Below are 24,885 nucleotides of genomic sequence, written 5' to 3' on the forward strand. Positions count from 1 at the left end.
TGGAGCTTCAAGTCTCTGGTTTCAGGGCCAGCAGAGAAACCGAGGCAGGAACAGCGTAGCCTGCACTTTCCTATGTGGGCTCATCTTAGGGATTCTCATGCTTACCTGGCTGCTTTCACGAACTTTAGGGACTAGCTACACAGCATAAGCTCTAAGTGCCCTATGTGCCACCTCCAGGATGGCTAGAATACAAACCAGACAATAACTAGTGTCAGTGGACACATGGAGATATTTGTTCCTTGTTGATAGGGGTGAGAAACAGTGCAGCCACACCCACCGAGACGTAGTTTGGTGGTTCCTCAAACGATTGCACAAAGAACTGACAGGTGACTCTGTGATTCCCCTTCCAGGTATATAACCTCAAACAGTAGAGAAGCTTGTGCACACAAATTATGGCTGTCCATAGCAGCTTTACTCCTAATAGCCCCCAAAGTGGAAGCAGCCCAGATGCCCACCAGCTGTTAAATGGGTAAACAGAATGTGTTAGATCCAAACAGTAGAATATTACACAGCCATAAAAAGGAAACTGACACATAAAGGAAACTTGACAATATTACCCCCAGTGAAAGAAGCCGGACACAGAAGAAGGCATATTGTGTTATTTGGGTGAAATTTCTAGAATAGGCAAATCTAAAGAAACCCAAAATAGATTATATTAGGGACTGCCTGGGGAGGGGGGTGGGGAGGAGGGAACCAGAAGTGACTGCTGATCTTCTTTTCGAGGAGATAAGAAATGCTCCTGCAATTTGATTATCTGTTATAGTGTACCTCCTTGGGAGTCAACTGGAAACCCCAGGGCTGAGTAGAGAACCCAGCTGTGTTGCACAAGCATAAGGACTGGAATTCAGGTCCCCAGAGCCCATGTAGGAGCTGCATAGATGCCATGATCACCTTCAATCCCAGAACTGGGGGAGAAGGGGGACAGAGAAGACAGGAAGGCATTCATTCCCTAGGACAAGTGGGCAGCTGGGCCAACAGAGTGGCTGAGCTCCAATTTCAACCCTAGCCTCAGTGAATTAGATGAAGAGCAATGGAAAAGGACTCTGGATTTCAACTTTGAGCCTCCAGACATACATCACACACATATGCACATTTGTGGGAGGAGGAAGAAGAGGGGGAGGGGAGGGGGAAGAAGGAGAAGGAAGAGGAAGAGGAGGAGGAGGAATAATATTTTGACAGGCTATGGGGAGTCACATAAGGAAACGAAGTGATTTTGAGAATATTATCCTGGTCATGTTAAGTTAGCCCGCTTAAGTTCTTTAAGCTCCACCACGCCCATCTGTAAAGTGGGACTGCTTCCACTTTGTAGGGCATTTGTGTGTCTTCCTGGATGTAGGTCCCACAGAGTGGTGCCTGCGATGACTGTCCCCAGCTCTCTGCCCAGCACTAAGTTGGGTACCAGGTGGTGTTGAGGAGGGTGAAGCAGTGCTCAGAGCCCACCCATACCCAGAGTCAGCTTGCAGAACGCTGACGCAGCATGCTTGGGGATGTGGTCACAGAACTCCTCTCATAGTCTCGTGTCCCACCGGAAGCAGCCCTGTCAATCAATATTGTCTCTGCTTGTTCAAGAACCAGAAAGTGGTTCTTGACCTAGAGATTTGCTTCTGTCTCCCTAGTGGTGGGATTAAAGGTGTGTACCATCCTGCCTGGTCAGAGCGAAGTTTAAGCATCCTCAACCGAATGAGGTGGGTTTATGTTTTAAGGGAAGTAGAGGCCTAGAGCAGTAGTTTTCAACCTTCCTAATGCTGTGACTTTTTATATAATTCTTCATGTTGTGATGACCCTCAACCATAAAATTATTTTCACTGCTTATTTCATAACTGTACTTTTGCTACTGTTATGAGTCGTAATGTAAATAGCTATGTTTTCCAATGGTCTTAGGTGACCCCCGTGAAAGGGTTATCTGACCCTCAGGTTCAGAACTGCTGGTCTAGAAGAAGCCAAGTTACACAGCAGACCTCAGAGTTGGCTTGCGTACTCCGCACCTCTGTGGAGCTAGCTTAGCAACAGGCCCAGTGGAGTAGTCGTCTCTGGGGCTCGCAAGCCTCCTGAGGTGACTGAGTGTTGGTCCTCCTGCTGTTGGAGCATCTGAGGCCCTGAGGTTTCAAGATGGGGACACTGTCCTCTGTCTCATGGTGTGGAGTGTTCTTGGTTAGCCCAGATTAAGACACTTGGATGATGTTCTTCTAAAGAGGAAAAATTGTTTTCACATGCACGTGTGTGTGTGCGTGCGTGCACATGGGTACACATGTGTGTTTTCCCAAGATAACATTCACCATCTTCCCTATCACTCTTGACTTCATGTCCTTCTTATCTGGGAATGAAATGGAAAGTGGTTGCCCTCCTGTCTCCCTCCAAGCTCCTTCAAGAGGTCAGTCATAGACATGAGATACAGTTGGGCCTTAACCAGCTGAGTGCCATTGCAGAATTTCTTAGTCTCACTGTGCCAGGTGTCCACACTTGAACAGGAGGGAGCAAGTGTTCTTGGGCTGACTGTTCTCAGTGTAGCTTGACTCTGGCCGTGGAAGATGAGGTAGGACAGTGCTGGAAGCTGTGCCATGGACTTAGGCATAGTGTTTCTGAACTCTCTAGAAGAATGTGCCAGTTATTAATGTGCTTTCCACAATGAGTGACTCAGAATGTCCTTTACCACAGTAGAAGGTGAATTCAGAGGACACTAGCAGCAGACACTGGCACACTCCCCTCCCCCCAGGTAGTACCCCATGGGTATAGGTGGATGAAGCATGGAGGGGACTGAGCTAAGTGCCCAGTCTGGAGGGGACAGAGCAGGTCTAACGCAGGCCAGAGCTCTGCTCCCATGTGCTAACTTCCTATAGTGCTGGCCTCTCAGATTTGGCTCACTTCTCAGGCCTGAAGAGGGACCTGCCGCTTGCTGAAACACCAGGCCCCTGTCTCCTCACTCTGTCCTGGCCCTGTTCCCTAATACACAGCGCTTTCCTAATCACACCACCCATGTCATGTGAGCCTTGAACTCCTTCCCTCTGGGTTAAAACATCCCACTCCCCCCCCCCTCGTAGAACATCTGTTCTAAATTCTAGATTCTGCACTGATGTGTAATAGGTTTGGAATAAATTGCATGGCACGGTCCAGCAAGCCAAACTCCACATCATGTACGAGGGACTGGTTCTCTTAAAAGAACACACACACGCACTCGCGCGCACACACACACACACACACACAGACACACACACACACTTCAGACCAGCTGTCCTGGGTAGTGTCTCCAACAACTCCCAAGTCCCACTGGGTTCCAGAGAGTTCCCTGTGGTCAGACTTGGCCATGATGGAAGTTGGGAGCTTTGGGAGGAGAGGGTTGGTATCTTGAAACAGAGACCCTCCCAAAGCCCCCCAGAAGTGGAGTTCAGGGATCCTTTATTGTAAAGCACCCCTGCCCATTGCAGTGGGAAGGGGGTGTGCAGGATTGGAGACAGTTCTTCATTCTTTGGTGAGAAACAGTGCGAACTTGGCATTGATTGATTGAGTTGGTGCTGGGTGGGGTGTGGTCCCATTTGGAGTCTCTGCATGATCTGGGCAGGTCCAACCTGCCATCAGTCAAGACTGGCCAGCCCTAGCTCCTGGACACAGTCTAAACAAGACTTAGCCTGTGACCTTCTTTGGTCAGCCAATGGGAGAGTGTATATGTAGATGACCAGGCCCCAGAACAGGAGTCACCAGCCTGGAGCATGGGAGAAGCCTCCCAGGGAAGCCTGAGGCTTGCTCTGAACCTCTGGCTTGCAGTTGACGTGGGAGGGGCTCAGCTGAGTGTGTTCCAGGCACAAGGAACAGCATGTGCTAAGGTGTCTGAGCCTTGGGATTGGATCAAGGCATGCCTTGAGTGCCTTTCTGGGAGTCCCATCAATCTCTACTCAGGCTTTGTTTGCCTTCCTCCCCAGTTTTCCGTGTGAAGGGAGGTACAGTTCGTTCCCGGCCTAGCATGTTCCTGCAGCCATGCAAAAGCCTCTCTGTCCCGAGCCTGGAATCCAAGGCTATGGCCTGGACATGGCATTTATACCTCTTCTCTGAGGTCTTCCCTACCCCCTTCTTAGAGAAAGGCCATGAAGTGGGAACTTTAGAGATCAACTGTCTCGCCTTTGAGGTCTGGCTTGGGGCTCGGTGTGGAAGTCAGTGCCTTACTACTGTGGTAAGAACTGTCTGTCCTCTGTGTAGCCATGAGTGTGGGGGTTGTTCTGCTTCCTGCCCCTGACTCCTCTGTACTCTGGAAGCTGCTGAGACCACATGTCTGTCTGGAGCCAGCCATACTGAGGCAGGTATGATCAGCCAGGGCTCTCATGCCCCAGTGTCAAAATGACTGTGATAGTGGTTGCTAAGCATCCCTGGGCATCTTTGCTGGGGCCAGACTTCCCTGTGACCCAGGTAAGTCAGGAAGCCACTGGACTGTGTGGGCGGTAAACCTGCACACACAGGCCCCTGTGTCACACTTCCCCCATGCCTGCTGGGCTGCTGGGCAGGCTTGTCTCACCTCTGCTTTGCGCTCTACAGTTCAGAAGTCTTGCTGTCTTCAAAGGCGAGGGGCCCCAAGCATAGAGAGGGTTGGGTTCTGCAACTTGAGAACACTTCAAACTGACCTCAGCTGAAGTCGGTTTAAAACCAGGTCTCTGATCTCCCTAGAATGTTACCCCCCAGGACTCGGAACCCCGCTAGGCAGGAGGACTGCCTTCCTGTAGTGATTGGTGCAGGCGCCATCTTCAAAGATGAGTGTTGGGTAGGAGGATGGAAGAAGTGAATTGGGAAAAGGAGGGGATGGAGGGGAAGGGATGGAGGAGAAGGGGGGGAAGGGAAGGAGGGAAAGGAGATAAGGAAGGGAGAGAGGGGAAAGGGAAGAAGGGGAGGAGGGAGAGTAACAAGAGAGGGAGGAGGAACAGAAGGGAGTAGAGGGGGAGGGAGAAAGGGGGGCATTTTCTTTCCTAAAAGAACTGGAGTTTAAGTGAGAATTTTAAGATTTATTATTTTAAGTATGTGCCTGTCTGTGTGTGGGTGTGCATTTGTGAGTGTAGGTGTCTGCAGAGGCCAGAGGGGCAGATTCCTCCAGGACTGGAGTTACAGGCAGTTTGTGAGCTGCCAGCTGAAGGTGCCAGGAATCAGACCAGGGTCCTCTGCAAGTGCAGGGGTGCTTCTAACTGCAGAGACACCTCTCCAGCCCTATTTTATTTCTAAATTATATATATATATATAGTATGTGCACATGAGTGCAGTGCCCTCAGAGGCCAGAGGAGGACATAAGATCCCTTGGAACTGGAGTTGCAGGCAGCTGCCCCATGTGGGTTCTGAGAACCTGAATGGGAGCCTCTGCTGTGGGAACAGCCAGTGCTCATAACTGCTGAGCCACTGCTCCAGCTCACCAGGTCGACAGTTCTAAAAGACAGGGAACATTGCTCCCTTGCGATAATATTTGTCCCTCCCCTCCCTTTTGTGCCTTCCCTGCCAGACACTCCCTTTCCCCTAAAGCACCCACAGCAGCTGCACACAGAGGCCCACCCTGCCCCTATAGCACACGCTTTGGCAAAAAAAGCACACCCTCCTGTCCCAGCTTTCTCTCAAGGACAAAACAACCTGGTGGTAACTCAGACCGACATGTGAAGAACCAAAAGCACCATCCATTACCTGCCCCGAGATGAACACTGGGTTGTGTAGCTCTCACTGTCTTTGGCCACAGACACTGGGATGCATATGTCCAGTGCTGGGCTTGCAGGGTCCAACCGGAGCTGCACTGATCTAAAGGCCAAGGGCAGAAGTAAAACCAGTTCTTGCAAAGGGACTTTTAGATGGTTATCTGGTGTCATCTAAATGCCTCCTGCTATTCCTCGGTGGGGTGGGCTGAGAGAGGGGAGGGGCAACAGGAGGAAGAGGGGTGTATGTGAGGGCAACAGGAGGAAGAGGGGTGTATGTGAGGGCAGGCTGAGCATATGGTTGGCTATGCTTTCCCTCAGTACACGGCTCCTGCCAAAGGCTCTCCCCACCACCACCATCATGGTCTTCTTGCAGATCTGCCCTCCTCTGCTTACAGGAACACTGAGCTGCTTTTCCATATCCATGCTGTGTGATATCCTGTAGGCATTGTACAGGGAGCGTCTGCATGGCACATCCTACCTGGGCATATCTTCCTCGGAGAATCCTCCCTGGAGCTCAGAACCTGTTGTTTTATAACCAGTTGAGCTGTGTGGAAACCAGGGCTGAAGCTTCCCCTATTGAAAGCTAAACCAAACACAAACCAGGCCGCAAAGCCATGTGACCCGATTAAGTACCACAGTGAACTCACCACCCTGAGGCTTTGATCTCACAGGCTCCTGTCCCTGCACACAGCACCAGGGGACATCGCCTTTGATGTTGACTCTAGCACAGCCATCTTGGGACCAGCTAAGCTGTCTGTCAGGGAGCGGTGGTGGTAGGTCTGAGCCAGGACTAATTATGTAACAGAGCCTGGATTTCAGGCCCCACCTGGGCAGGCCATTTGACAGTAAGGGGAACCCAAATGCCTTGAATTGGCACAGAGCCTGTTTATTCAGGAAGTGAGAAAGGGCACACATCTGCTCAGTGGTGCAAAAGCAAGCCAAGTTCCTAAAGTCGCCCGGCCATTGTCTTGGTGGAATTGTGGAATAGCTTCTTGGATATCACTCTTTCAGGCCCTGAAATGGAGCCCCGTGCAAAGAAATAAGAATAATGACCCTGGCATCCCAGCCCCCATTGTACCATCTGGTGGCTCAGAAATCTTTTATAATCAAATGAGTAAGGAGACTTCTCACACTTCACACTGTCTGTGTGCAAGCTCTCTCTCTCTCTGTCTCTCTCTCTCTCTCACACACACACACACACACACACACACACACACACATGCATGGGTGCTGCACGCACAAAGATTCTGAAGCAAAAGATTCTGGTTTTTTTGCTGTGTTTTGGAGGCTTCTCTATGTAGTCTGGGTGGGTACACAGATGGTATGTTTAGCCAAAGCATGAGGGTTGATTTGGAAATAAATGAAAGTTTGAGTCTGTGCACACATCTGACGGGTCTGTGTGCCGTGTGTGTGTGTGTGTGTGTGTGTGTGTGTGTGTGTGTGTGTGTGTGTGTGTGTTTGTCTGGGTCCATGCAGCAGACAACCGAAGTGCGTATGCCTTGGGGTCCTTAGGCCTCTGGGTCGGAACATGGCTGACACCCACCTGGCTGTCTTTGACCCTCTGGGGGGTGGGGGGGATGTAGACCAGAAGAGTAGTGACAGTGGTCGGTAATGAGGACACAATGGTCAGCTTTAGATGACATAGGACACAGCAAAAGAAACATTAACCCCCCTGGGAGGAGATGGAAAGGGTCAGACCCAGCCTGCCTCGGGCCTTTTGAAGCCCACAGGCCTATTCGGGGCTGTGGAATCCCTGAGGAGGCAATCCTTCATCTCCAAATTTGAGCATGTCTGCCTACTTCCACCTCCACCCCTAATTGGTGCCAATTCTGTCCACTTGGCCAGTTAAGCAAAACAAACCCCCAAGCAGCTTGGAGTCGACCCGTATCAGGAGCCGGTCAGGGTGTGAACCGGCTGTACCATTGGGCAGCTGGCCAGCCAGGTCGCCAGCCTCAGACTGGGGCTGGTTGTGTGTCCTTGTGCTGGCAGAGGGTAGCGTGACAGACCCTCCCGGGCCGGCTTTCCACCATGGACAAGGGTTGAAACCAGCACTCAGTCTCTCCTCCCTCTCCCCCCTCTCCCCTCCTGCTTTTCTGCGTCTATTACATCTCTCATTCAGCTCCCCCAGACAGCTAGGCAGCCTCCCCTCCCTTCCCCTTCTTCCTGGTGGGGCTCAGGACCTCTCGGAGATGGGAGACTTTAAACACGTGTTCTCTCCCTCTCTGCACCCCACCCACCTTTGGCTTGCAGACTGCTGCGAGCTGTTTTCCTCCCCAGAAGAACGCTGCAGCGGTAAGCACTAAACACTCAGGAGTCTCCCAAGCACTGGCTCAACCGGCTAGAGCGCGAGCAGCCAGCCAGCCGCCGGGAGACGCTGCCCAGGTGAGTTCAGCTTCACCGTAGTGTAGGCGCCACTCTGGGAGCAGGAGGGTCTTTGGGTCTGGGCTCTGGACGAATGAATGCTCTTTGGGACTTGAGTATCTGCTTCTTGCCTTGTCTCACTGCTGCGTGGGGGCCTGGTAGAACCTCCACGGGAATCTCATGGTGGAAGTGGGATGGGGAAGGGTTTTTCCTGCACTGGTGAGTCACAAGAATTTCATGAGTGAAATATCCCTCCCTTTGCCTCACAGTGGTCCCCATAACATTAACCCCCCCAACACTGGGTCCCAAGTGTGAACCAAAGTGCTGTGCAAATGGGGGGGCAAGGAGGGGGGATACCCCGTTTTACAACTATGCCAAGGCTGAAGAGATAGCTCAGCAGTTAAAGGCTGGGCTCACAACCAACCTTGGTCCACTGACCTACCAAAGCTTCTTTTGAAGTGCCTCCCATCATGGCTTCCAGGACCTGATTCGGAAGAGTTGGGGGTTGTCATCCCCAGTGAATACCTGCTCTTCTTTCAGGCTCCCCCAGACTTTCTGGAACTTTCTGCTAGCTCTTGTCTTCTCAGGTAGAAGTGCACCTCTGTCTCTTCCACATTGTCTGGTTTCTTATTCCACCCTGGAGGCAGGGGGGGTGGTCTGGGAACCCCCCAGGCCTCCTCTGTGACATCAGACACCACCAAGTACCTGGCCGAGGACGTCGGCAACATCGTCTTAACATCCAGTCCCTAGGTTCCTCATCTCTGCCTCTCTGTTGATTCACACAAGGTTCAGTGAAGCAGGCTGCTTCAATATTAAAAATGTGGTCATGGGGATGGGGATGGGGAGGGAGGGACAGGGGCAGGGCCACCTGAGAGTCCAGCTTAGGGGTGTCCCAACCAGTTACCCAAGCATGTGTTCCTCTATGCTTTGATCCAGTTTTGAGAGGTCTGCTGTAAGCCTAGCTCGAGCAGGGGATGGGACGGGGACAGCTAAGGATTAAGAGATGTCGAGGCAGACTCGATTGTATCCAGCAATTTTGTACACGCTAAGCAGCAACATTGGGTTTCTTTTTAAAGTAATCTGGATTTTGGCCGCCTCCCAGGAAATCCGGATGTGTGTGGCGTGATGTGGCTCACGCCTGTTTGGTCTAGTAGCCCAGCTTCTTTGCCAAAAGCTCTCTGTGAAGTTCCCAGCAGCTGGGCCACAGAGGTACTGAAGGGCCTTAACCAAATTTCAGGCAAATGAAAGGATCTGTTTTATCACTGATAGACTCCCCATGACAGCAGCTACACCCTGGGTGCCCGGTCCCCCTCTAACGCTGCTCTGTTTGCATCCTTCCTATGTATTTTGCTGTTACAGCGCCCAGGAATTTTCTTGGCTCCTGTGACGCAGCTGGCTGGCCATGGCTGTGGACGTTTCTGAATTTCTTCCCATTATTACTGTGTCAGAATGGAATGCAAATCTTAAAAAAGAAATTTTATCATGGTTTTCCACTACTATAAAAGTAATAACAAGCCAGGCATGGTGACTCATGTCTGTAATTCTGCTGCCCAGGAGGCTGAGACAGGAGGATTGCCATGAGTTCTAGGCCAGCCTAGCCTACAGTGTCTGACCTTTATCCTTAAAAAAAAGAAAGGCAGGACTTTGGGGTATGGCTTAGTTGGCAGGGTGCTTGCCTAGCACGCACAAGGCTCTGGATTCAGACCTCAGCCCCTCACGTACCAGTCTTGATGACATATCCCTGTCATCCCAGCACTTGGGAGGTAGGGGCAGGAGAATCAGAAGTTCAAAGTCTGCATGAAAAAAAGAATACGGTTGGACTCCCATGTCATGCTGTACAAAAGGATTAACTCAAAACATAACCAAAACATACACATAGCAGCTAAAACTAGAACACTCCTAGGAGCTACCTTGAAATAGGCCATCACTTCGTTGATACGACTCAGAAAGAACAAACATTGAAAGAGAACACGGTCACCCTTCAAAGGACACGAGCAAGGACTTGAAAAGAGGTCTGAGAGGAGACGAGCCGGACTGCAGGGCACATTCACTCTAGACTCGTAACTGGAATGTGCAAAGAGATCTTATGACGGAGTAGCAAAAAACCCTCACAGAAAAACGTCAGGCCAGGGTTTTGTTGGCACTTCAGTCATGGCCCTGGCTGGATGGAGGGGTCTGGTCACGTTGCTAACGCAGTCAGGAAGGGGTGCGGCAGTCCTGGTGCTCTGCTCACTCTCTCCCTTCTCTTCAATCCAAAATCCCCACAGTTAGGGTGGGTCTTCCCACCCCAGCTAACCCAGTCTAGAAATCCCCTCACAGGCACGCCTAGAGGTTTGTTTTCTAGGGGATTCTAGAGCCCATCTCGTTGACAGTCAGTGTCAGCCCTCTCTTAAAGAATTCATGCAGGGACCGCGAGCACACGAGTGCCCAGCGTCACGAGAGCCGTGCAACCTGAGACCACCACAAAGGGCCCACCATACCCACTAAGACTCTGAGAACGCCAGGCAGATGCAGGTGTAGGAGTGGATGTGGGGACATCAGAACCCTTGTCCATTGCTGAAAGAGATGCTAAGAGAAGGAAGCCATCACAGGGGATGGCAGGCTGGGTCATTCCACTTCCGTGAACTCTTCAGAGCAAGGAACACCACGGAGACAGCATACATGGTTACCCGGGATGGTAGTCAGGGGGAAATGGTAGTAAGTGTAGATTAAAAAAAAGATTTCATCTGGTGTGTGTGTGTGTGTGTGTGTGTGTGTGTGTGTGTGTGTGTGTGTTAAACATACTGTTGTCATACATATAGCGGTCAGGACAACTTGTGAGAGTTGGTTCTCCCTCTTCGCCATGTAAAGTCAGGCTTGGTATGCCAAGCACCTTCATCATCCAGACGTCTTTCTGGCCCTGCTATGACCTTCCTTAGGAGGGTGACAAGTTCAAAAGGTGGATTGTGGTGATGGCCACACGCACCTCCGAAACAACTGGGCCCCATACTTTGGCCTTGTGTGCTGAGCATGTTATCCCTCAGTGGAGCTGTGTGTTAGTCACGCCTTGCTGTGACAAGACGCCTGGCAAGCGGAGTCTCTAGAAGGAAGGGTTTATTCCGGCTCACGGTTTGAGGCGACCCGGTCCTGTAGCTGTGGGGAATTGGGAGGGAATTGGGATCATGTTACACCCACAGTCAGGAAGCATGGAGATGAAAATTGCTACTCCACTTCTACTCACCTTTTCATTCACTCTGGGGCTCCGTCTAGATCATCGGTTCCCAGTGTGGGGATCAAACAACTCTTTCACAGGGGTCACCTGAGACCATCAGGAATACACAGATATGGGCTGGAGAGATGGCTCAGCCGTTAAAGGCTAGGCTCACAGCCAAATATATAAGGAATACACAGATACACACATTAGAATTCATAGCAGTAGCAACAAAAAGAATTGTATGGTTGGGCGTCACCTCACCATGAGGAACTGGTATTAAAGGGTCACAGTGTTAAGGCAGGCGAGAGCCACTGATCTAGATCATGGGAAGGTGCAGCCCACTTTCAGAGTGGGTCCTCGGTAAACCCTCAGTAAAGTCTCTGGGAGCACCCACATAGACACGCATCCAGGGCTTTGTTTCCTAGGCAATTCCAAACTCTGGTTGACAGTGAGAACTGACCAACACAGGCTAATATTTTAAAACCCCAAGGACTTAACACAGGAACTCTGCTCCCTGTCTCTCCTTCCCCAGCTCACATTTCAGTGGGAAGAGCTCTCCCTCAGTGTCCTCCCGTCAGCCTGTCTGGGACCCTCCTTTCTTTCCTCCCAGTCCCAAGGCAGCCACTCAGAAGGAACCTCGACATATCACTACAACTCTTGCACTGCGGTCTTAGATCTCTTTAGCTTTCCTCACGGGCTGACTTCCCCCTGGCGCTTCTGTCTAGAGCTGAACTAATTGTTCCAGAACCAGGTGACTGTGTCTCCATTAGCTGTCACACATCGGAGGCTTTGCAAGCTGGGGCAGGATCCAGGCCCATTACTTCCTCTGCAGCCACAGCCATCCCAGAAGTTCATTATCTGAAGTCTGTTATCTGAGCATCAGGTCGTAGGAGAACCCCAGACACCAGTCCAGGGTAGGAGCTAAGGAATGGGAGCTCAGAGCCCGGTGCTTCCTCAGGAGGAGTGGCCTCTGGAGTCTCAGTGTTGCTGAGGTCCTCTGTCCGGATGTCAATCATTATAGCCTTCTGTATATTCCAGCAGAACAAAAATAGCCTGCTGTCCTGGAAGGCTAGGACGCTCTTTAGTAGTGAGTTCTGATCCTTACCTGTGGGGTGGGTTGGTCCTTTAGTGATTTTTGATCTGCGCTGGTCAACAAGAAAGCAAACTTTGAAAGGGTATGCAGACTCTCTGAGAAAGCAGGTTGAGCTCTGGGCTAGGTTAAGAGGAAGACAACCCTCATGCCACCTCCTACCACAGGGGTGACACTGACGACACATTTTCAGCCCTGCTGTCCTAACGGACTTTGAAGGGCCACCTCTACCTTCTACACCCACCCCCTCATAAGAAGGATTTCTGTCCTGCCCATTTTGTGGCCAGAGGGCCCACATGTGTTTCTTCGAGTTATGTGAGCACGAGTCTTCTGCCGCTTGCTCCAGATGCCAAGGACTCTCTGAGATGGAATGGTTGGCTTGCACTGGACGCCACAGAGATGGCCATGTTTCCTAAATCAAGAATGGTCTCCAGGCATGCCAGGTGGGAGCTTCATCAACGAGGTTGCCCCCCCGCCCCCAATCCCTTTCTGCTCCTTCACAGTTTTCTAGAGTTTGAGTGAGAGCCAAAATACAATTAAAGGAGAAGAAACAGAACTACGTTAGGTCACAGGGCCGGAACAAACTCCGAAGGATGGTTTCATTGTGGAATCTTAAGGCCCACAAGGCATCCTTAAGAGAGAGTCTTGGAAACAGGTCTTCCTTGTTCTTTGGGGATGGGAGTCCCTGGCTGAGGCTACAGCAGTGACACTGGGCCCCTCTTGGAGAATGCATGGCACATTCACATGACCACACAGAGAGTGGGATGGTACTGATTTGTGGGCCTTTAGGCAAAACTTACTCTCTCGTAGCTGGTGAGAGAACTGGTCGGCAGATACTCTGGGCAAGACTGGACTTCCAGGCCATATATCAGGGCCTGCTCCGCCCTGCCCCTCCACTCTCCGAGTGTGTGGGAGGGTGAGCCAGGGACAGATATGAGGAGGTGTGGGAGAGACACTGAAGAAGGAGGGAGAGGAGGGGGGGGAGGACAGTCCCAGCTGCAGGGGCATTAGCAGCAGCCCCCACTCCGGAAGTGGGTACTTGGCCTTTCTCTGCCCTTGAGAAGCAGTTTTGGTCTGGGTAGGCATCCTGAGTGTCTGAGGGTTTTGTTTGTTTTGTTTTAATCTTCGCGGGCCCCTAGCCCTTGCTGTCCTATCTGGGACTGCCCTGAAGCAGCTGTGAGATTGCACTTGCTTAGGTGCAGAGCCCTCCCGGGCCTAAGTACTAAAATACTTCAGGCCATCTGCAGCTCTGCCGGCCTTGGTGCTGTGAGACTCGGAGCCTGGTTTCCACTCTCTGGCATAGCAAGTTAATATCCTGACTCCTTCCTTTCTTGGGAGAAGTGAGCATTGCTCTCTGACCACATGGACATGGCCTAAATGTATCATCCAACTGGCAATGAGCTCAAAGCTAAACTAGTCACCAGCACCCAGGAGATGCTCACTACTATCTACCAGACTCACTCACTCACTCATTTGTTCTTTAGATTCCAGTCACAACCCTATGGGGCAGGTGCATCTTTCTTGTTTGATAAACTGATGCCCAGCAAGGTTAAACAACTTGCTTAGTGACCCACGGCTCCTGAACTACTAAACCTCACACTGACCCGGAAGAGGAGACAGGATCCATGTGTAGGGCTCTTGAGTCTAGCACAGAAGCATTAGAAGGCCCCAAGGAAGCCAGCCTCATCAGGAAAGGTCCCACAGAGAAAGTCCCTGCGCTTAAAGGACCAGGGCAGTGGCTGTGAAATAAGCCTTGAGGGCTAGCCGAAGCACTGGCCAGAAGAAAATCTTGATGGACGCTAGAATGGGCCAAGATAATAGAACACAGGTGCCCAGGAGGGCTGCCATGAACTGGACATCAGTGGGGTGTCACGTACACTGCTCTCTCTCCTGCAGCTGCTCTGTAAGGCATGGCCCCTGGGCCCAGAGGTAGGAAATATCCAAGTGTGAACGCAGGATTTGCATCTGCCTGGTTTCATCGGGGCACTCTGTCTCCGCATCCTGACCCCACCAGTCTGGAGACTGGAAACAGCATCCCTGGGCATTGGTTGAGTACTAAGAAGCACTCCCCTGTAAGGGGTCCAGGCACACCACTCACCCTCCTCTACTCTTGTCCCGGGATTTCCCACACCTTACCTTGCAAACTTTGCCCTACCTGACAGCATTGAAACTTGCACCCTCCCTCCCAGGCCCCCATCCCCCAAAGCTAGACGCATATCTTAAAAGGAGAATGAAAACAGTGGTGTCCTCTAGGAATGGTGATGCATTCCAGCTATGTAGGAGGCTGAGGCAGGAGGATTGTTTGAGGCCAACTGGGAGCAGAGAAGAGCCTGCGCTCCCAGTCCAGCAGTAATGTCCTTGTATTCGAGGTGGAATTGGGGTGGGGTGGGGGGACGAATTAGGCTAGGATTTGCAGGTGACAGCCACCTGGCCAAGTTCCCAAGCCCCTGGCTTTAACTCTTCCTAGTATAACGTATTTCCCAATGTTTTCTTATCTTGCACCATTTTCTGCTTGGGGAGCTGTGTGACATGTGGCCTGTGTGTCATATGGCCAGAAGGCTGTGGCAGATACCCCAGGGCAGCCCAGAGGGGATACCAAGGGGAAGAACCCCTGAGGTTCAGCACCCTCGGATTCCTCTCTGGTTCAGACATCTGTGAGGCCGCGTCTCTCAAAGCATGCTAGGAAGTGCATAGAAGCCTCTGTATCTTTATTAGATCACCCTGCATCGATCCGCAAGAAGCCAGTGTTCTTTAAAACATCACGATGCTTCCTCCAGCTTCCTCCACACACCCCCCACCCCCGCCCCACTTCCTCCTCACTCTCTCTCTGAGGTATCTGCAAAACAATGTTATTTACCCCCCATTTGTTTTCTCTAACTGCTGTTTAGAGAAAAAAAATCAAGAGATAGTTTCCCTCCCTTCCTTATCTCATCCCTAGCATCTCTAACAATAAGACTATCTTCCTATGAAACAACAGCCTTCTCTGTACAGAAAACGGTCTCCGGTCTTGGCAGGAGAGAGCGATTATGAAGGAATAGCTGGGAGGGATGGAGAGGCATAGGAGAAGGCTCTTCCCCATTCAGGACCCTGGTTGTGACCTGGGCCCCTGCATCTCCTGGACTGACTCTTAAAGGTGCAGAAGCTTCACCCTGCCTGGAAGTTCCTCTAAGTATATATTTGACCCACCTTGCATGCCCATCCTGTGTACCTTGTGGCGTAGCACCCTGGAAAGGGGCCTTCCCCGTAGGAGCAGAGGCTGGAAATGAGGAGAGTGTGCAAGCCCCCGTTTCTAGCCAAAACTATGGCCACCATTGCTGCCATTGCTGAATGCTTCTGGCCCCACCTTGGCCAGCAAAGGGTGGGTGAACAGTAGGGTGTTGAGACAGTCCTGCTTCTTCATGGAGACCAGGGGGAAATCGACAGTGATGTAGACTATCCTCGGTGGGCTCGTGGTGGACAGCTGTGTGCAGGTGCTTGGGAAATGGGTGTGTGGGGGGCACGTCAGGGCCCTCTGGATTCATGTCTGGCAGTACTTGGTGAGGTCCAACAGGCAGCCAGTTCTTCTGTAGAGATGGAGAAGGTGAGAAAGGCTCTGGTTTTGTTAGGTGCCTGGCTCTTGGGCTCTCTCCGTCTGTTTCCTCCCTGTCTATCTGTGGACAGTCTTTGCTGCCCTTGGCTTGTGCACTAGCAGTATAGGGTATCGGGCACTTTGCCTTTCCTTGGTAGGCTCTCCATTGCAGCGGCATGCCACGGGCAGATGTGGGCTCTGCCACCATGGAGCCTACCAGCCTGTCAGCATGCTGGCTTCCACTTTCGACTACAACTTGGAACTAGAAGGATGACGATGTATGTGGGACCACCCCAGGGCATGGCACACTGACACAATATGGTGGCCAGTTCACAGGGAGACCTTGGTTAGTATCTGTACAGGGACTGCTGTGTCTAACATGGAAACCAACTGTCTTTCACTCACCTAGTGAGAAAGCCACCAAGGAGTGGAACCTACTCACTCCTCCTTTCCTTCCGCACCTTTTGTTTTGCTTGGTTTTGGTTTCTTGACAGGGTCTCCTATAGCCCAGGCTGGCTTTGAATTCTCTATGTAGCTAAGGATGCCCTTGAACTTCTGATCCACCTCCCTCTACCTCTCAAGTGCTGGGAGTATAGGCATATATCAGCACTCCTGTTCTGTGTGGTGGTGGTAGGCAGGAGGTTGAGTCAAGAACACTCTACCCACTGAGGTACACTTATGATCTTTCCCCAGAATTTCAGTCTATGATCCTAATGGCCTTCAAATAATTGGAAGGGAAGAAATCCCAGAGAAGAGTCTGGAATATTCCATCATCTGACCGAATCCATTCTACCTTTGGTCTTGAATAAATGATTCTTTGGGTCATGGGGAGGACCCATGATAAGTGTGGGACAAGTGTCCCAGGTCGTCAGCTGGGAAATCTGGGGATAAGAGGATGAATGCTAGAGTCCTAACTCCCCAAGAGGCCAAACCTCAAGTTCCTTAGTGTCCTTTTCTGTGGACACACAGAGGATGAGTGAAGGACCAGAGAAGGGGAGAAGGGGGAGGTATGGCATTCCATTGTCCCCTGGCTCTAGAACTTAGTAGTCTTACAGCTTTCATTTGCTGGGAAGGTGATGTGATAGGAGAGTCTGCTCTTTGTTCTGCCCTGAGCTTCTGCCTCTCCACAGCCTGAGCAAAACCACAAGTCCCTGCCTTGTCAGCAGGGGTTAGCAGGCATTGTCTGTGCAGAGTGGTTTGTTTACAGAAGGGCTTCCAGCCCCCTCCCCTGCCCAGATTCTGAAGCCACTGCCTGCCAGACCTCTGTTGACCAGTAAGGGGTAAGGTCTTTTGAGCCTTCAGTTGGGCATACAGCGGTCTGCAAGAGAGTATGAGTCAGAGGACTCCTGAGCAGGGAGGGGCTTCAGGACCTTGTGTACGATGGGGATATCTAAGGCCTAAAGAGTGAAACTGGTTTTCCCAGAGTCACACAGCCTCCCCTCCCCACTGTGTGTGTGTGTGTGTGTGTGTGTGTGTGTGTGTGTGTGTGTGTGTGTCCCTGTCTGTCCTTATAAACACACAGTATTTCTGAGGTGTGTGTTGGTGTGTTGGGCTTTTTACTTTTCCAACTGTAAGACTGAGAGAGTGTCTCAGACTCTCTGTAAGACTGAGAGGTGTGGATGCCTCTGTGGTTCATCATGTGACATCATGGCAAGGAAAGTACGGCTTGGAGAGATCTATAGATAGATGGATGGGCAGGACTCTTGGGGTTACTCTCTAAGCAGCCGGACTTCAGCTGCCTTGATGACTTTGGGACTCCAATAGCCCTGCTTGGGAGCTTTTAGAATGGGCTCCTCAGGAACGGTCTTAACGCTTTGACACCCACGCCTTCTAGGCATGACTTTCCAGTGCAGAACAAGCAAAGTGCTGGGGAGAGGCAGGGTGCGGGGGCGGGGGAGCAGGGAGGGCAGATGCTGGGGGGTAGGAGTTGGGGAGCAGAAGTTGGGCAGGTGCTGGGGAGCAGAAGTTGGGGGGCAAGTGCTGGAGGGCCGGGTGCAAAGTCCATCCTCCCAAACTTACCTATGAAGTATCCTGGGTGGAACCAGAATCTTCATTTCAAACAATACTTTATTTTAGCTGACTTTAATCCCAGTACTCTAGAGGCCAGCCTGGTCTACATGGCGCGTTCCAGAAAAGTCAGGGCTACACAGAGCAACCCTGTCTAAAAAAAAAAAAAAAGAATTATCTTGTTACTATTTAAATTTTTAAATTATGTGTATGGATGCAGTGGTGGTGCACATGAGTATAGTAGTATTGTACCCTCGTAGGCCAGAAGAGAGTGTTAGATCCCCAGTAGTTGGACTTACGCACAGTTGTGAGCTCTCCAACATGGATACTAAGAATTGAACTTGGGTTCCCTTGAAGAGCAGGACCTTTTCTCAACCACTGAGCCATCTCTCCATCCCTAAGGATCTTCATTTGAAAGGAACTCAGGTCAATCCTGAGATCAGCCTCTGCCTGGACACCCTCAGCAAGGTCAAAGGGTTTGTTTACTCTCCTCACTGCCCCTCAAGGCTGTGCAGAGTGAATTGTTTCCTACTGCTGGACCTTGATCCTCCTGTCTCTTAAAAAGGGTGTCACCCTTTCCTGTTTGTTGGCTGTAGGGGTCACCTAGAGTGTACAGAATATATAGTGCCTTGAGGCTGGCTCCGTGTGTGCTGGGTGAGTAGTGCCTACGCTGGGCTTGTGGGGTGATGGGCAGGGCAGGCCAGGGTGATTCAGGGTGCCAGGATGTGGGAAAGTTTGCTGGGAGGATGCCAGGCCAGGACCACAGAGCAGGCCTGGGGGGCCGATGTGTTTGAGTAGGAAGGAAGCGATTGCATTAGAGCTTCAGGCCAGCCCAGAGATGGATCCTCCTACCCTTCCTGAGTGCAGGCTCCTTAGCCCCCAAGATGAGGACACAGAGCCGGAGAACTGTAACCTGGTTGGGACACGTCCCAGCAGGTGTGGGAGCTGGGCCTGGGACTCCCATGCTTGACCCCTGAGCATGATGGAATACCTTGGGGTCTGTACACAGGGGTTAGGGCAATATCCTCCTGCCCTCCTGGAGGTTTGTGGGCTCATTCAGGAGGCCGATGGGTAAATTCTGGGAAAATGCCGGGCGGGATTGATTGCTGATAAGACGCCTTTTCACCGTGAAAAGTCCTCCTTCAGATGCCACCTCATCTAAGTAAGAGTCTCCTCTTCCATTTGCACCCCTTTCTCCTCTAAGAGGGACCAACCTCTCCCCCCCAGATCCCCACACCCACACACACACCAGATGTCTCCATTCCTCTGAACACAACTTGAAAAGGACCCAGGGATTTATTTGTGCCTTAGCCTTTCATGCGTCTGCCCTACCACGCTGGGTTCTAGAACTCAATCACTTGTCTACACAGGGAGGATGAGGCCTCCAGGAGTCCGGGTCTAGTATGGGATCCTCAGACAGTAGGGCTCCTGGTCATCTCAGTAAGTTCTGGGGTAGAGTGGGCTTAAAGTGATAGGGCTGGCAGAGTCCAGGCGAGGGCTGGCAGCAGAGTCCTCATGGGAGGTGGAGATGGAGCCTTGTGAGGAGAGGTTAGTCTTCTCCATAGGCTCCTTCTGGAGGCTGAGTTCAGAGCGCTTGACCCTTTACCGCCGGGTCGGGATGGTTGACTTCCTGCAGCCACAGCGTTTGCCTTCTGCTCTTAGCTGTGGATAAACCTAGGTTCTAACGCTAGTTAACCTGCCGTCCTCACTTGGACTCACCACCCTGGGCTGAGGTTGCCCTTCTGTGCTCTATTCATGAACAAGGCTCAAGAATAAGTCACACAGCGGGTGTGCGGTTGGTCCAGCGGCCAGTCAAGGATCTCTACAGTCTAAATTCATTTTTTTCCTCACTGTCTCTGTGTATGCCTTCACTTGCTGGGTGTGTTTTGTATCCTGAGAACATCTCATCAAGCTCAGGCTAGTCTCTTGTATGTAGACCAGGTTAGACATCATGTGACAGAGGCACCATCGCCTGGTTCTAGAACAAGTCTCACAGTAGCTCTAAGATCTGCTTTCCAAGCCCTGGCTCACTAATAGTCATCCCCAGTGGTCTCTACCTGATCTTACCATACCTGGCCCTTTGCGATGTTTCTCCCCACAGCCCATCATTCGTCTTTGTCCCTTCCTGCCTCAGCAGCTCAGAGTTTACTCTCAAAACCATAGAAACAACTTCAGGTGCTCTGCACCCAATGCTCCAACAGCCCTGAGCACCCAGCGCTGCGTCAACCCTGGCCATCCTGTATCCTGGGAGTCTATAGCTCCAGGATCTCATAGTTCTGGGCACCCGTATCCCAGCAGCCCTGGGCAATCCATAGTCCCAATCATCCTGCACCCAGGTGCCCACAGCTCTGAGCTCTCACAGACCCAAGCGTCCTGCACCCAGGTGCCCACAGCTCTGAGCTCTCACAGACCCAAGCGTCCTGCACCCAGGTGCCCACAGCTCTGGGTTCTCACAGACCCCAAGCATCCTATATCCACATAGCCTGAGCTCCCACAACCTGTGTCTCAACAGCCCAGTTGTCCCAGGCCCCAGATACCTTGAACCTCATGTCTAAATAGCCCATGGCATCCTAATCCTTGTCACCCATAGCCCCTAGTGTCCACAACCCAGGGTCCCACAACCCTAAGCAGCTGGCACCAGGTGTCCCAACATCACCCAGCATCTATAGCCATGAGCATCCTGTCCCTACCCATGGCACCCACAGCCCTAGACTCCCACAGTTCCATGCCCTGGAAACTCCAGGTGCCCTCCATCCCGGGCACCAACAGCCTTTGCTTCTTACTAGCCCTTGTGCCCAGAGCCCTGGGTATCCTGACTTCAAGTGCCTACATCTCTAGGTTCCAAGAGCCCTGGACATCCTATCCCCATGTCCCCACAGCCCTGGGCTCTCCTACACCCCCAGGCTCGGCTCCCTGTACCACATGACACCCCGACTTCTTGCTTCTTTACCACCCAGGTTGATGTGATTTTCTGTCTTAGAGGGGAAAAATATATTCATAATTGGGTGTCTGATCCAAAGTCAAGGCAGCCTTGATTTTACATGGGCCCAGAGGTTTCCTGGCATGGGAGCAACCAGCTGCTAGGTTAATGCTGAGTCCCTCGATGTGGGAGGATAAGGGTGTTTGGTGGCGCTAAGAGAGGGAGTGAGAGCCACATAGTAATTGACATGGCAGAGGAGCCCAAGAGGCGGATTGAATGGTGCCCCTGAGGCAGAGTAAGGAGGTGTTTCTGAAGGAGAGTTCTAATTGCTTTTGTGATGTGCTATCATCTGAGGGTAACCGTGTGAGCGCACTGACCTCCTGACGGTTAGGTATGGAATTATGGGATGTGAGCCGCCGGTGTGGGGGTTCTGCAAAAGGCATCTTATTAGCATTTTTTAAACTAAAATTTAAATATCCTTATTGTGGGAAGACTCATAAATAACCAAAACGGAACCCGAAGAGTAAAATATTAATAACCGCCACAGACTCACATGCATATGTAGATGTAGGTGTTAGATTTTTCTGGTCAAAGTTTGTCATAAGTTCTAGACAAGTCCTTGAGCCTCCTGGTGCCCTGATTGGTTCCCAACTAAAAACCTTGGAGCTGATATCACAGTGAATTCTGTGGGGCACGGTGGGGAGGGGGCTGGCGAAAACAGAGCAGCTGTCACTGCAAACCAACAGTCCGATAAGCTGAGCCTTGACACTGATCTAGCCCCTCCCCCAGTCCACCCCCACCCCCACCCGGGAGACCTGGGCCCCCAAGGCACGCCAAGTTCTTTGCTGGAACTTGGGAAGTTGGCTCACGCTCTTCTTTGGCACACCTCCTAAGCTGTGGCCAATATTTAGCCACCCTCCTTGAAGTCTCCATCCTGTGCCAAGGGTTCCGTTGACCTCGTGGCCTTGGCCACCCATTCACAGTGTCCTGTCTAGCACAGGCTGGGGCTGAAGGGCAGTGTGTGCATGGGGCCCCCTGACAGAAGCATGTTTACTGGGCTGCTGTGCTCCCTGCACCCACAGCTCCAAAATGACATTTCAGGAATTGAATTACCGACATTTCAGTACTTCAGAATCCAGGAATAGATTATTTGATTATATCTGTTGGAAGTCATCCCCGCAACCAGCTTTGCTTTCTCAGCCAACAGCTAAACCTGGTGAGGAGCAGGAGACAGCAGGGGAAGGCCGTAATTACGTGGTTCTCCCAAAAGCACATCTCTGGAGCTGGCAGCAGCTGGTGGCTTGTCCCTGGTCTGGGAAAGCCCTTGGACTCCGATACGCCAGGCCTGACCCGAACTGGCACTGAGTCCCAACAGGCACAACATTCACCTGCTAGTGTGGGTCACACTGCTGGGCCTTTGCAGACTAAAAATGCCATTTTGATGGCTTCTGCTGCAGCCAGAAGCACCTCCCTCCCACTCTGTAGGGCCAGGAAGAAGTGGGCCATTTAGGTCCGCTGGGTAAATCAGGGTATCTGTGGCCTGATTTCTGTGACAAGTCCTCTAGAAGTTGTTGGTGTTGGGGTTCCAATTTTTAGGCCTCAACAGCCGTTGAGGAAATCTGATTTTTCCTTGGCCTCAAGGTATCTACAGAATATATGAAGTTTCCAAGAGGTGTTTCCTGGCCCAGCAACAATGTCTCCCTTTGGAGCTGGTAGCCCTGCAGCAGTGTCCCCTTTGGAGCTTGCAGCCTGCCTGGCCCAAGATGGGAACATGGACACTTGGTGCTGCTGAGCTGGGGTTCTGGTTTCCTTGTTGCTTCATGGCTGGAACCCACCGAGAGCCACTCATAAGCACTTATCCCTGGGTCAAGAGCAAGTTTGTGGAGATCAGAAGGATGTGCCTCTCTCCCCAGGGCTCTCAGCACTAGACTGATGGCAGTCTAAGCACAGCAGGGAGAACTTTGTCCCTTTAAAAACTGTCACCATTTGCCTAGTAATCAAATAATAATTAATAGGTTGTGTTTAGCTCCACCAGGGAAAGCCGAAATGAGCTCTAAGGAGGCACAGGCTCAACCAGGCAAGAACTACTTAATTCAAAGGGAAAGGAAGGGCCTGGCCTTATTAGGCCACCCCAGCGTCCTTGAAATGTACTTCTTGGCGTCCTGGAAAAAACAACTCTCTTGTGCAGGCGCCTACCTGGACTACTTATCTCTAAAAAGGACAGAGCGAGGCCTCTGGAGTGGTTGGACTCAAATCTGGTGCTGGCATTCCGCCCACACAATCTTTTGTAGAGCCCTGGAAGCCCAGGCCCCCTTTCCTATTTATAGCCCTTAATGTCCTCTTCCTTTCAGTCCTGAAGAACTAACTTCCTGGTTACCCAACCCCCACCTCTGGTTTCAGCTTCTTCTGATCTATTTCCCACCATTTCTGGAGCAGGCAGGGCATCTTCATGGTAGAGGTAGGAGCAGAGAGGCAGCGTATCACAGGCAGGTGCCTAAGGGCAGATGTGGAATGTGGCTGGGGGAGATGTGGGGATCCAGGTGTCTAGTCTTTCTTGACCTGAGGTGTTTAGTGACTTTGTCCCTCACTGTAAGACCCCTGACTCCTCAGAGCTTGGCAGAAGAAAGTCCAAGCAACAGAGGCACCTGTAGACCAAGTTCCATTTTGTCTCAGGTCCCGTGGCTTGGCACCTCAAGACTGAATGGTACCTGTGGGCCAGCTTTTGTTCAAGGCTGCTCTGTGAAGTCTAGATACTCAGGACAGTTCGAGACATTGAGGTGAGTACTAGTCGCTACCTGAGGAGCCTGACCGGGGGCCATGATCCAAGGGATCACTGGAGCCTAGCACTCTTGAAAACTCCCAGCATGCTCTTCTGAGTTATGTGGTGCCCTGCCCCTGAGAACCAGGTAGCAATGATGTTAAGGAAATCGTGCTCTGTGCCTTCGTCTCCTGCCTCTCTTTCTTCATCTATGAAGGGAAAGTGGTGGTCTATCTTAAGTCATACAGAATGGAACCAGTCACTGGGCTTAAACTTTGCTCTAGATCCAAGGTAACCATGCCTTTCAGGCTGTAGAGCCCAGGCGGGAGCTGGCATACAGGAGACCCCAGAAGGTTAGCTCATGGGCAGAGGAGTAAGTGATAGAGGAGGCAAAGCCAGTGGGAGGGGCCTGGTGGATGATGTGCACTTAGCAGAGGGCAGGGAGGTCGTGCTTGTGCTGGGGTGAGGTGGAAGGGTCATGTGAGTCTGGCGGGCTCTTCACTTGGAGAGAAACTGGTCTGAATGCACCAGCATCTTGAAAGTAACCATAGCCTTTGAACCACATGGAGAGTCCAGCTGGAGTCCACATCTGTCTTGCAACCTTGACCCAGTTTACAGTGCTCCCCGAAGCTTTCCTACCAAGCCATTTACCCTGTCACCTCGAGTTCTCTGTCCTCTGTACTCAGCTCCACCACGGCTCAGAGGCCTGGGTAGCATAGCCCCATGTTGGGTGGATAGCTTAAGGCGTGGTCTCACCCCAACTGGAGTTTCCAAGAAGCTAAGTCTTGCTGCATTAAAGGATCAGTGGGTAGGGTGTGGGACTTCCATGTTCTCTCTGGGGCTGGGTAACACTGCAAGTTTTGACCTGAGCAGCCATCCCTGGAACTTTTGTTTAATCCAATGAGCATGGAGGCCTTCTCTTCACAGTCTCCTGATCCCCTGGAGGGTTCGCCTGAACAGATATAAGAGCAAGCCCAGAGTGCCCTCAGGCAGGCTCTCCCCTGGATGACAGTGGTAAGGAGACAGGGCATGCACAGGCCCTTGTGGGCCAGAGTTTCTCTGCTGCTGGGCTAGCTCTGGGTATTTTATAGCCATTCAGAAGAAGAATGGCCACAAGTCCACCTGCCTCTTCCAGAAGACATCATCTTCAAAGATGAGAGGATGTGCATGGATGTTTCCTTGGTTCACTGTCACTGCTGGGAACCTTGTTGCCACTGTTGCCCATGGAGTGAGGGCCTAGTTGTAGTTTTGCTTTATATCTGAGCAGTCTTCCAATGATGAGAGAAATCAAAACCCTCCACTTCCTGTAGGCTGAAGCACAGGAGGGGAAGCTGTGT

At 51.6% G+C, this 24,885-nt stretch overlaps 1 protein-coding gene across 3 annotated transcripts in view; it reads left to right on the forward strand.

Annotated features, from left to right (window-relative positions):
- Positions 1 to 24,885, forward strand: part of Hpcal1 (hippocalcin like 1) — a 105,541-nt gene that overhangs the window by 29,878 nt on the left and 50,778 nt on the right. The window contains exon 1 of one of the 3 annotated variants that reach the window (XM_032907511.1): positions 7,946 to 8,033. The exons of the other annotated variants lie outside the window; for them this stretch is intronic. The gene's annotated coding sequence lies outside the window, so the exon portion shown is untranslated. Of the gene's footprint in view, positions 1 to 7,945; positions 8,034 to 24,885 lie in introns of those variants that run through there. 3 annotated transcript variants of the gene reach the window in all.

The sequence above is a fragment of the Rattus rattus genome, chromosome 7 (assembly GCF_011064425.1).
Source record: "Rattus rattus isolate New Zealand chromosome 7, Rrattus_CSIRO_v1, whole genome shotgun sequence".
Classification (NCBI taxonomy): Eukaryota; Metazoa; Chordata; class Mammalia; order Rodentia; family Muridae; genus Rattus; species Rattus rattus.